General features: G+C 40.7%; 1 pseudogene; it reads right to left on the bottom strand.

The window, feature by feature from the left end:
* Positions 1-6,768: 6,768 nt before the first annotated feature.
* On the bottom strand, positions 6,769-7,211 carry LOC110596317 (annotated as a pseudogene).
* Between the last annotated feature and the right edge of the window lie 3,717 nt (positions 7,212-10,928).

Raw genomic sequence — 10,928 nt, 5'->3', positions numbered from 1 at the left:
CAGCTCCCTCAGCACCCTGGAAAGCAGTCACAGCACCACCAAAGCTAATGGAGTAGCTATGTTTCCATTCATAACCCACTAATCTTCCAAACATTCCTGAAAATCAGGTAGTGCCACCTCATTGTGCCTATAAGGAAACCGAGGTTTAAAATCGTCAGTATCCCACTTGTCTATCTTCTTTCTTTCTTTTTTTTTTTGAGTTGGAGTCACACTCGGTCGCCCAGACTGGAGTGCAGTGGCCACTCCCGGCCACCGCAGCCTCGCCTGCTGGGCTCCGGCGATCCTTCCGCGTAGCAGGAATTACAGGCATGTGCTACCACACCCGGCTGATTTTTTGATTTATTGTAGAGATGAGGGTCTCACTGCCCAGGCGGGTCTCGAACCCGCGGGCTCAGGCAATCCACTCACCTCAGCCTCCCAAAGTGGGGGATCACAGGCTGAGCCACCAAGCCCGGCTGTCTATCTTATTTCTTAAGGCATTAGCCTTTAGGGTTCTGAATAGGAATTGGTTGCCAGTTCCAATTTCCATAAGGGTGTCTCCTGTGTTCTCTAAGAGTCTTACACTTTGAGGTTTTACGTTTAGGTCTTTGATCCATTTAGAGTTAATTTTTGTGTATGGTGATAGGTAGGGGTCCTGTTTCAATCTTTTGGATGTGGTCAGCCTGTTTTTCCCGCACCATTTACTGAAGTTGCAACTCTGTTCACAATAGCAAAAACATGGATTCAACCGTGCTTCCCATCGAAGCTGGACTGGATTTTTTTTAAATGTGGTGCATATACACAATGGAATATTATGCAGCCATAAAGAAAGACAAACATATGAACTTCGCAGCAACTTAGACAGATTTGGAGCCGATCATACTCAGTGATCTATCACAGAAACAAAGAACAGAGTACCATATGTTCTCACTCATAAGCGGACCTTGAACAATTATACTATAAGAAAGGGATTGGCGGTAGTGGGAAACTGTCAGGGGAAGGGGTGGGATTGGCAGTTGAGGGAAACTGCTAGGGGAGGGATAGGCATACCTCATCACCAAGGGCAACAAGGGTACCTGCATAATCAACGTTTGTATACCTCACCCTGAATTGTACCCCACATCTTTATAATTTAAAAAAATCTAAAATAAACAAAATTAAAATCGTCAGTGTCTTGTTCAAGGCTGCACCACTGCAGAGCTGGGATGAATCGGTGCTCTTCCATAAGACCCATCCATCACTGCTTACCTGCATCATCCTGAAAGCAAAGGGTTCCACGCTTTGCTCCCACAGGAATCTGAGCTTCGAAGGGCAAGAACTGGATCTCATTCATTTTTGTGTCTCTCGGTCCCTAAAATAATATGGGGCACTCGCAACTGTAAATAAACCTGACCTGAATTGTGTAATTCCCTAGATGCAGTATTCCCCAGTTGCCTCTGAGGGACACCCGGAGGGCTTGTTGAACGTACAGCCTCTCATATGTTGTGCATCCTGACTCTTGGTTCTCCAATTCACCCCAGTGTTTGTAATTTAACAACAGCCCAAAGAGATTGGTTGTTTTATTTTAAAGATGCGGGATACAATTCAGGATGGGGTACATAAGTGGCCATCCTACAGGTGAGGTTTTGGGCCTCCCGTTGGTCCTCATTTCGCCTGGCTGGGGATCAGGTGCCCTTATTGATGTTATGTCTCCCCTTCCCCCCCACCTCCCCGGCAGTGTCCTGTTACTGCCAATCTCCTTCCTGTAGTATTATGATAAATGTTCGGGGTCCACTTATGCGTGAGAACATGTGGTACTCATTGCTTGTTTCTGTGATAGATCACTGAGTATGATAGACTCTAAATCCATCCAAGTTGTTGCAAAGTCCTTAATTTTGTCCTTCTTGATGGCTGTATAATATTCCATTGTGTATATGTGCCACATTTTTTTATCCAGTTCACTTTTGATGGAGAATGGTTCTTCTCATAGTGTAATAGGCACACACATCGCTGGGGGAGCTTGTTAAAATGCAGTTTCTCATTAAGTAAAGGTGAGACTGGAGACCCTGCATTTAGAATAAGTTCCTGATGATAACCATGTTGCTGGCCCTCTGACCACACTGACAGCAGAAAAGCTAGACCAGACCAGAGCTTCCCCACCCTGGCTTCAGGTTAGACTCACCGGGGCACTTTTTTAAACTTCTGATGCCAAAGACACCCCCTTAATTCAGCAAGCTACAGATGGAAAAAGAATATGCACAAAAACATATCCAACTTGTATCCATAACATATAATGAAATCTTATAATGAACTCTTACAACTCAATTAGAAGATCAAACACACCAATTTTTAAAATGAGCAAAGGACCACTTAGAAAGGCTCTCTTGCTGGTCAAGGTGTAACATGGTGGCATTGAAAGTGTAGCCTGAAGCCCAGAGAGATCCAGCTTTGTGAAGAGTAGGGGAAGGAGCTTCCAGACAGGGGGAGTAATTAGGAAAAAGACCCTAGAAGGAGAGCAAGCCCAGCCTGCTAACAGATGAGCAGGAAGGTATGTGAAACAAGGTTGAAAAATAAGGAAGTGTATGGTCACCTGGAGTATGAGGGATCTGGACACAATCTGATTAGCATTTTTAAAAGAGATTTAGAGGCCGGGCTCACACTGATGATCCCAGAACTTTGGAAGGACGAGGTGAGAGGATTGCCAGAGCCCAGGGGTTCGAGACCAACCCGGGAAACTTGGTGTGAACTCATCTCTACAATAAATCAAAAAATTAGCAGACATGTTGGCGTGTGCCCATAGTTCCAGCTACTTGGAAGGCTGAGGCAGAAGGATCACCAGAGCCTAGCAGGTCGAGGCTGCGGTGGTCTTGAGCATGCCACTGCACTACAGCCTGGGTGACAGACTGAGACTCCAACTCAAAAATAATAATACATAAATAAAAGAACAGATTTAGGGGAGTGGGCTGGAAGTAAAGAAGAAGAAAGGAAACAATTTGAAAAACGATTGCGGCAGAACAAGAGAAGGATTATGTACTGGATTACATCAGGGTGGGGGGGAAATAATGAATTTGAACTAAGGCTTGGGGGTAATATCCATGTGGAGATGGAGATGGCCCGCTCCACAGGGTTGGGCTGGACACAGACTCACCAGCCCTTGGACAAGGTTCCATTGATTCACTCTTCCTACAAGTATGAAGTTTCTTCTCCATTCCCTGCATAGGGTGAGAAACTAGCCATGCAGAGGTCAACAGGTCCGTCATGGTCTTTGCTCCCATGGGCTTTCCCTTGGGAAACAAATAATTAAGCGGAGTCTGACAAGCTTGCTTATTAAACCGCTTATTGTACAAACATAAACAATGTATTATACAAACAATGATTGAATTTCCTTTGTGGTCAGCACTCCTAAAGAGAAGTGCACAAGCCAAAGGAGTGAACAAGGGATCTAACCTGCTCTGCAATACCAGGGAAGACTTTGTTGAGCAAGTGTCCTTTGGGCTCAGCTGGTAGGAAGTGACCAGATTTAAAAGATGGAGCAGAGCTATCCAAGAAGAGGGCCTGGTGTGCACAAAGGCCCCAAGATGGGGCTCGGCACACCTCACTTGAGCACTAAAAGAGCAGCCCAACCTAAAGGCCGAGAATGGGTGAGTGGAAGTAAGGGTGGGAGTAAAAACCTTGAGAGTGGTTGGCATTTTCCAAGGATGCATGTCCATTGAGAAGAGCAAAGGTGCCAAGAGAGAACCCAGATGTTTCCAGGCTGCCATGCAGTTGCCACCCAGGCCACACATGAGCCCCAAAGCCAGAGAACTGGGAAATCAGAATGACAGACAAGTCAGAAAACCAGCAACTTCTTAAGTGCTGAGTTTGCCAACTTCGGTCTACGAATTGACAGAATTGTCACTGTGGAATTTAGGTGTCGATAGATATAAATGTGTGCAATTCAACATTCAGGAAATCGCAGACAAGGTTCTGCTCCTACTGCCCTACTGTTCTGTCTTGGCATGGCCCGTAGAAATACTCTTTGTGGTTTGTTTAATTCACTGGTTTTCAGGCTGTATAAAATCATTCTATGATGGGCCATCCGAGAGGCATAGCTATGTTCTCTCAGCAGGGGTACCCGCTGATAGATGCTCTCAGACAACTCGGAAGCACTCAATCCATTAGACACAGGAGACTGCAGATGTCATTAACCTTTTCAACCTACTCACTTTCTCCTGACTGGCATTTAGGAAGCTTAAAATCTGATTATTTACCCTGCAGATGGAAGCAGGCACTTAGGGAGGTCCGGGAATTGAGCACCAGTCCTGTTCTGGTCGCCTGGGTTTATTTTTCCTGAGCAGGACGTGGTTGACTACAGCCTTGGGGATTCTGTGGTGTCCATGGCTGGGGGAAAGCCCACACGCCCCTAGAACAGTGGTAACCAAAGTACAATCAGAGAATCTCTGAGGGTCCCATAGACCTTTAGAGAATGTCCACAATGTTATTTTCCTTTTTAACTGTGTTCACATTTGCGATGAAGATGCAAAATCAATAATGAGTAAAACTGCTGAAACTTTAGCAGGAATCAAAGGTGGGGCACCAAGTGGTACCAGTAGTCACCGTACTCTTCACTGCCCTAAGCTCACAGTAAGTGACTAATCATGCCAATGATGATAAATTTTTAGAAGCCAGTTCCATTTTAGAATGTCTTTGATGAAGTTGTAAAAACTATTCATTCTATTGTATCTTGACCCTTGAGTACACATCTTTTATATTCCTTGAGACAATATGGGAAATATCTATCAAAGCACATCAGCTGCCTAGTGAAATAAGATGCTGTCTTGAGGAAAAACCCTTGTGCACTTATTGTGGTTGCAAGCTGAAATAGTTGCATTTTTCATGGAATACCAGTTTCACCTGAATGAACATCAACAGACAAATTGTGGTATTGAGACTTGGGTATTTGGCAGAATTTGGCAGAATTCATTTATTGAAAATGAATGACAGGAGCCAGTCACTTCAAGAAAAACAACCAACAGTATTGGTTGCCTGTGATAAAATCTAATTTTCCAAGGAAAGATTAGAATTTCAGACAGCTTTCCAATGTTTAATGACTCATGACCAGATTGTTGGTGATTGTGGGGATGAATGTGGGGTTTTTTTGATGCTATCTAATGAAAAATGTCAACAATTGGGAGATGTGTATAACTCAGTGAGCCAATATTTTCCAAATGACCGATACATTTCATTCAAACCATGCGTGGATAAAAGACCTATTCAGAGAGCAAGAGAGACCAATCATTTTTGTTGTTGTTGTTGTTGTTTTTAGGAAAGCATGATTTATTGAGAGGACAGAAAAACTCCCACAGTGGGAGAGGACCCGAAGGGGTTGCCCTCCAATAGATTTTTAATAGAACAGAAAACAAAAGAGTTTTAACTTCAGGATAAACGAGTTTTCAGTGTGCTTTTGAGCATTGGTGAGGCTGTGGCTTTTAACTGTTAAATCTAAGTAGTGCTAAATTGACTGTCCCCACATTTTATCCTGCAGTCAGGGCCAAGATGGCAATTTTGAAGGGACTAAATTTGGATCCATGTGGCTTGGTCACATATTCAAGAGTCACACTCTATCATGTGGTCCCAAATTGGATTCAGACGGTTTAATTATATATGAAAAACTAAACCTTCCCTAGGAGATAATTTCTCTGGCCAAAGAAACCTTATAACAAGATTCCACGGAAACAATCACTGCCCGTGGTCAGCTGGTATTCACCAGGATGGTCGTACTGATCACGTATAATTAGCATCTGTTTCAATTGATCAGAATCTGAGTCATACACGCTTTACTCATCCATTCCACAAATATTTACTTATCTCCTACTATGTCCCAGGCAAAGGCAGATTTGCTACGGAGCTGATTAAGTGTAACCCTCGGGACCTCTCACTTGCACTGAGAATTCATCCATGCTGCTCTTCATGTTGATCAGTGAGGGAGTTGTGGCAGCATTTTGGAGATTCAGTGTAAGTCGAGGGGTAGATTTATTTAGTGTGGGTTCAGTGTAGTGTATTTATATGGCTGCAGTCACTTTTGTGTATGGTTTCATTATTGTTACCTATGCCAGAAAGAAATAACTTTCAGAAATACTGTTATTGCCTATTATATCAACCCACCTAGAGGCATGACATAAATAACATCCAGGACTAGAAATTGTTTATCAAGATATAAATATTTTCTATGGTGCCCAGCATAAGAATATGGATAAAAAACAAAGCATAAAAGCAAGTCAGTAAAAAGTCCTTCTTCATTTTATAGCTCATATATGGAAGAAAATGAATAGAGATTGTCCCAACTTCGACACTGCCAATAACAGATTGGGAAGATGAAAGAAACTTTCTTGAAATATCAATAAAAAAGCAAATTTCAGTCAGCCATGCTAGAGAAAAGACTGAATTATTTTTATATTTTTCTGCAGAAAATACTGCAATATTGTCATCTGCTTATTCGGTTAGGAATGTGTTAAAGTTTCTTACTCTGGTAGCAAATGTGTATATTTTTTCATGTAGTGCAGTCAAATTTAACTTTGTATATGTTTAAGGTTATGTTATCCATGTACACAAATTTAAGATTGTTTTAGCTCTATGGCAGAGTTAACCTGTTTGTATCACAAACTGTCCTTTTTTATATGTTGTAATTGCTCTATAATCTTATTTTTTAAATGTGAATCTTTTTTTTTTCCTACCTCAGGTTTATTTGTACAAATAGCAGAGGAGGACATGCAGAGAGCAGCCTAGGGGTCACACCAGTCCTTCTGTCCTCATGCTGGCAGACAGAGGCCTCTACACCACAGCCTTCGTCGGGGCCTGGGCACCTTGGGGAGCTTGGGTAGGAGCTGGAATTGAAGCTGGGACTGCGGCCTGGGCCTTAGCTTGATACCTGACCTTAGGCCCACAGAGCCTGCAGCTCTGGGCCGTGTGGGCACGAACACACTTCCCAAGCTCGGGGCCGGCAATGAAGTCAAGTCAATGAAGTTTGCAGCTAGGTTCGTGGGCTTTGGGATCTTGGGCTTAGCCCCCTTGGGCTTTACAAGGGCCTTGACAGCCTCAGCACGTGCACGCGTGGCCTTGGCGTTGCGGTGCCTCTTGGCAAAGCGCCTATTCCTCAGGAACTTTGGGTCCACCCCCTTAAGAGACTCATATCTTTGCAATAGGGGTTTCTTGATGCCATTTCTGGGCCATTTTGGGGACTGGTTGTGTGTGGCGTGGTTCTTGGCCTTGGCCATGTTTGCACTGTAACCCGCAGCTCCTGAAGCCTAAATGTGAATCTTTTTAAAGATCATATACCTGGGGTTGATTTTTAAAATCCATTCTGACAATCTTTGCTTTTCAAAGGAACATTTATTCTATTAATATTTAATTAATGTGATTACTGATATATTTGGGTTTTAACTAACCACCATTTTACTAAGTAATTTCTATTTATTCTACCATTTTTTTCTTTCTGCTTTCATCAAGATTGATAGAATTTTTTTTTATTTAACACCATAGTCTCATCTGTTAACACAGAAGTTTTGTACACCTTTATAGGTATTTCAGTAGTTACTCTAGAGATTACAATATTTATCCTTGCTTTATGTAAGTCTAAATAAAACCCACATCCAGGTCAATGAAAAATTCTTAGAACATTTTAACATCTTTTCAACATGAATACCATTATGTTGTATATTTTACTTTGTGGCAAGAACAATTAACAGGAGAGCTACCCTCTTAACAAATTTGAAGGGCAGAATACATTATCAGTAATTATATGCATCATGTTGTACAAAAGATTTCTAGAGCTTATTTGTCTTGCTTGACTGAAACTTTATGCCCATAGATGAGTAATTCCTTACTTAACCCTCCACACAGGTTGAGTGTATTTTAAATTTGTGTGTGTGTGATTTTAATCACACATAGATGAGGTCATTTTCCCTCCATCTGAAAAATACTCTTTCATATCTCTTTAAGTGTGCGTGCTAAATTCCCTTGTTTTTGTTTTTCTGGAAATGTCTTTATTTTACCTTCATTATTGCAAGATGTTTTCAGTGGGTATAGTATTCTTGGTTGACAGATCGATTTATCACCTTTTCAGCACTTTAAAGCTATGATTCTTTTGTATCTAGCTTCCACTGTTTCTGTTGATAAATGAGTTGGCTTGTTTTCACTCCTTGTCTCACTGTTTTTGAGACTTCATCTTTGATTTGATTTTTACCAGTATTGGTATAAGGTTTCTAGGTGTGTTTTTCTTTGTATTTATCCTGCTTAGGCTTTGTGGGGCTTCTTGACTCATGACATGATGTCTTTCATAAGTTTTGAAATTTTGCAGTTATTCTGTCTTCAAATATCACACCCCATTCTCTGCTTTGATGTGGGCTCAACTTATTATAAATGAGGCCTTCCCACAGGTTTATTTATGGCTGTTCTGACTTTCTCATCCTCTGCTTTCCCTTGCTTCATTTCTGACATTTTCTTCTATCATTCAGTGAACTATTTCTCTCTTTTGTTGTCTAATGTGCTGCTACTCTCCAGCCACTGAGGTTCTCATTTTACTTGTTGAATTTTATTCAGCGACAATTTTTTTTTATTATTTCACAAAAAAACAGTGTCAGAATTTCCATTTGGCTTCCATTTGGTTTCCAGTTTTATCCTCTTGAGCATGATACTCATAGCTATTTAAAAGTCAACTGTGAACCTGTTATTTCTATTGTTTTTGTTGGCATTCATTCATGTTGCTTTGTCTTTTTGTATATCTATTTGTTTTTAATCGTGTCCCTTAGTCCTTGTAAAAAAATGTTTGTAAAATAAATTTGAAGCTTACAATTCTCCCCTCCCACACAGATGATTTATGTTTACCAGTGCCAGGCACCTTGAAGCTCTGGTACTACAGAGTCACCTTAATCCAATTTCAGAGACTGAAATGTTTCAAAGCTGAGCCCCAGTCCCCAAGAGAGCCTATTTCTGGTTCCTCCTTATTCCGAGAGTATATCTATATAGGGTCCCACTCAAAGTTAAAGATATTCACTGGGCTCCCCTCCCCATTATCCTTGGCAGTCTCTCTCTCCAGAATTGGTGTACTTTTCTAGAGGAAAAAATAACCCCAGATACCAAGACCATTTACCTGGGTATATGTTCCTTTCTGGGTACTGGCATGGCAAAATGTTTACTGTCTTATTAGCTCTCCAGTGCTTCATGAGGATTTTTATGCAGTATTTTGTACAGCTTTATGCAATATTTTGTACAACTTTCTAGATTGGTGTTGGTATCAGTATGCCATTAGGCCAAATTCATTTTTTCTGAAAATTATATTTTTAGTCACTTAAGGAATTTTCCAATGGGAGAACAAATAGGTATAATTACTTCACCTGCCTTTGATTTTTGTGATCTATAATTACCTTTATGTCATCAATACTTAGGACTATGCCAAGTACACAATGGGTGTCAATGAAGGTATACTGCATGGCTGATACTATTTGAATAATGCCTAACACAAAAATGTAAAATCTTTTCTTGCTTTTATAAAAGTCATTTTATGTCAGAATTGCTTGCTTAATAGTCATAATCCCACCCACCAGCATTAAGCATGTCCCTGCCACATAAAAGGTGTCATTTTGTGAAAAAGAAGCCCTCCAAGAGAACATTCATGCTCCCTTTGGGTTTCCTAGATAGGTAAATGCATAAGGCTGCTTTGGTAGTTGTTCAGTAATTAAATTCAAGAGATTGTTTTGCCTATTCTCTCCCCTTTGTGGCAATGTCTCAATAAAAGCTAGAAACCACCTGCAGGCATTCCCAGACTTGAGTTTATGAAAGTCACAATTATAGTTCTAGATTGAAAACTCTCTCACCAAAAACTGATTAAAGCAGCAACTAGAAACCATTCCTTAAGCGAGCAAGTTACTTTTTCAAGCTGGAGGGTTGATTAATGCCACTAACACTTAATGGGTTTGTGCAGGCTTTGGTGTGCCATGTTGGAGAGTGGAGAAGGAGAAGTCCCAACTCTGATCTGCTCACTCTAACTTCAGGAGAAGAGTTTAATTTGTTGCATTCATGCCAGTTCAATTTATCTGAACACTTCATCACCAAGAGCCTTGAGCTTTTGCTGAACTGTTTCCTGCATGTGTACATGTTTCCCCAGCTAGACAGTAAGCTGCCCGGCAGAGGTACCAAGGCTTGCATCACTTTTGCATCCCTTCCTAACACCTAACTCTGAACCAGACCTATCCATCAAATCACCTTACATCTAATGTCCATTTGTTCAACAGTCATCCATCCTTCATTACTTCAAATTCCCACTCTCTTTCATTTGTGATTTCAATGACAGCTACTGTGTGTCAAGCACTGAAGATGCAATGTTGAATAAGGCATGTCCTCAAAGGTGAGGAGCTGTTAGTTGAGTATAGCAGGTTCCAAATACATTTGAACAAGCATCTTCAATAAATGTTTTATTTATAGTATATAAATAAGTCATTTTACTTCTCATGAATGATATAAAAGCTTCAATCTCACCAAAGTAAAATTATTAATAGAAATAACATATTTTCAGTTAGAGTGATGTAGCTGAATATACCTCCTTATTTTTAAAATGCTGATTTCACTTTGTAACATGGCACATGTAAGGACCCATGTTAGGTTAGGTTTACTTCTGGCTTTAAAGACTCTCATAACCAAACATTTCCCAAAGTTTCATCAGTCCAGTCGGAGGATTGTAGGTTGGTTATGCCAGCTATATTGTGATATTCATTTTCAAGTATACCTCTGATTTTGCAAAGATTTTTGATAAAATTTGACTAGTAAAATGTTATCTTCCCAGATCTCAGTTATTGGTTCTTGCAAACTAATCAGATGTTCTCCATGTATACATATGTGTGTGTGTGTATATATATATGGATGGTCTTAGGGGTTGGATTTAAAATCTATGGAAGTTCTTTATTTTGAAGATTTTTTAAAACTGATTAGAACATGTT

Source organism: Carlito syrichta, unplaced genomic scaffold, assembly GCF_000164805.1.
Source record: "Carlito syrichta isolate Samal-C Ts95f unplaced genomic scaffold, Tarsius_syrichta-2.0.1 Scaffold308355, whole genome shotgun sequence".
Classification (NCBI taxonomy): domain Eukaryota; kingdom Metazoa; phylum Chordata; class Mammalia; order Primates; family Tarsiidae; genus Carlito; species Carlito syrichta.
The sequence above is the reverse complement of the archived record's forward strand: the minus strand, read 5'-3'. Positions and strand labels throughout refer to the sequence as shown.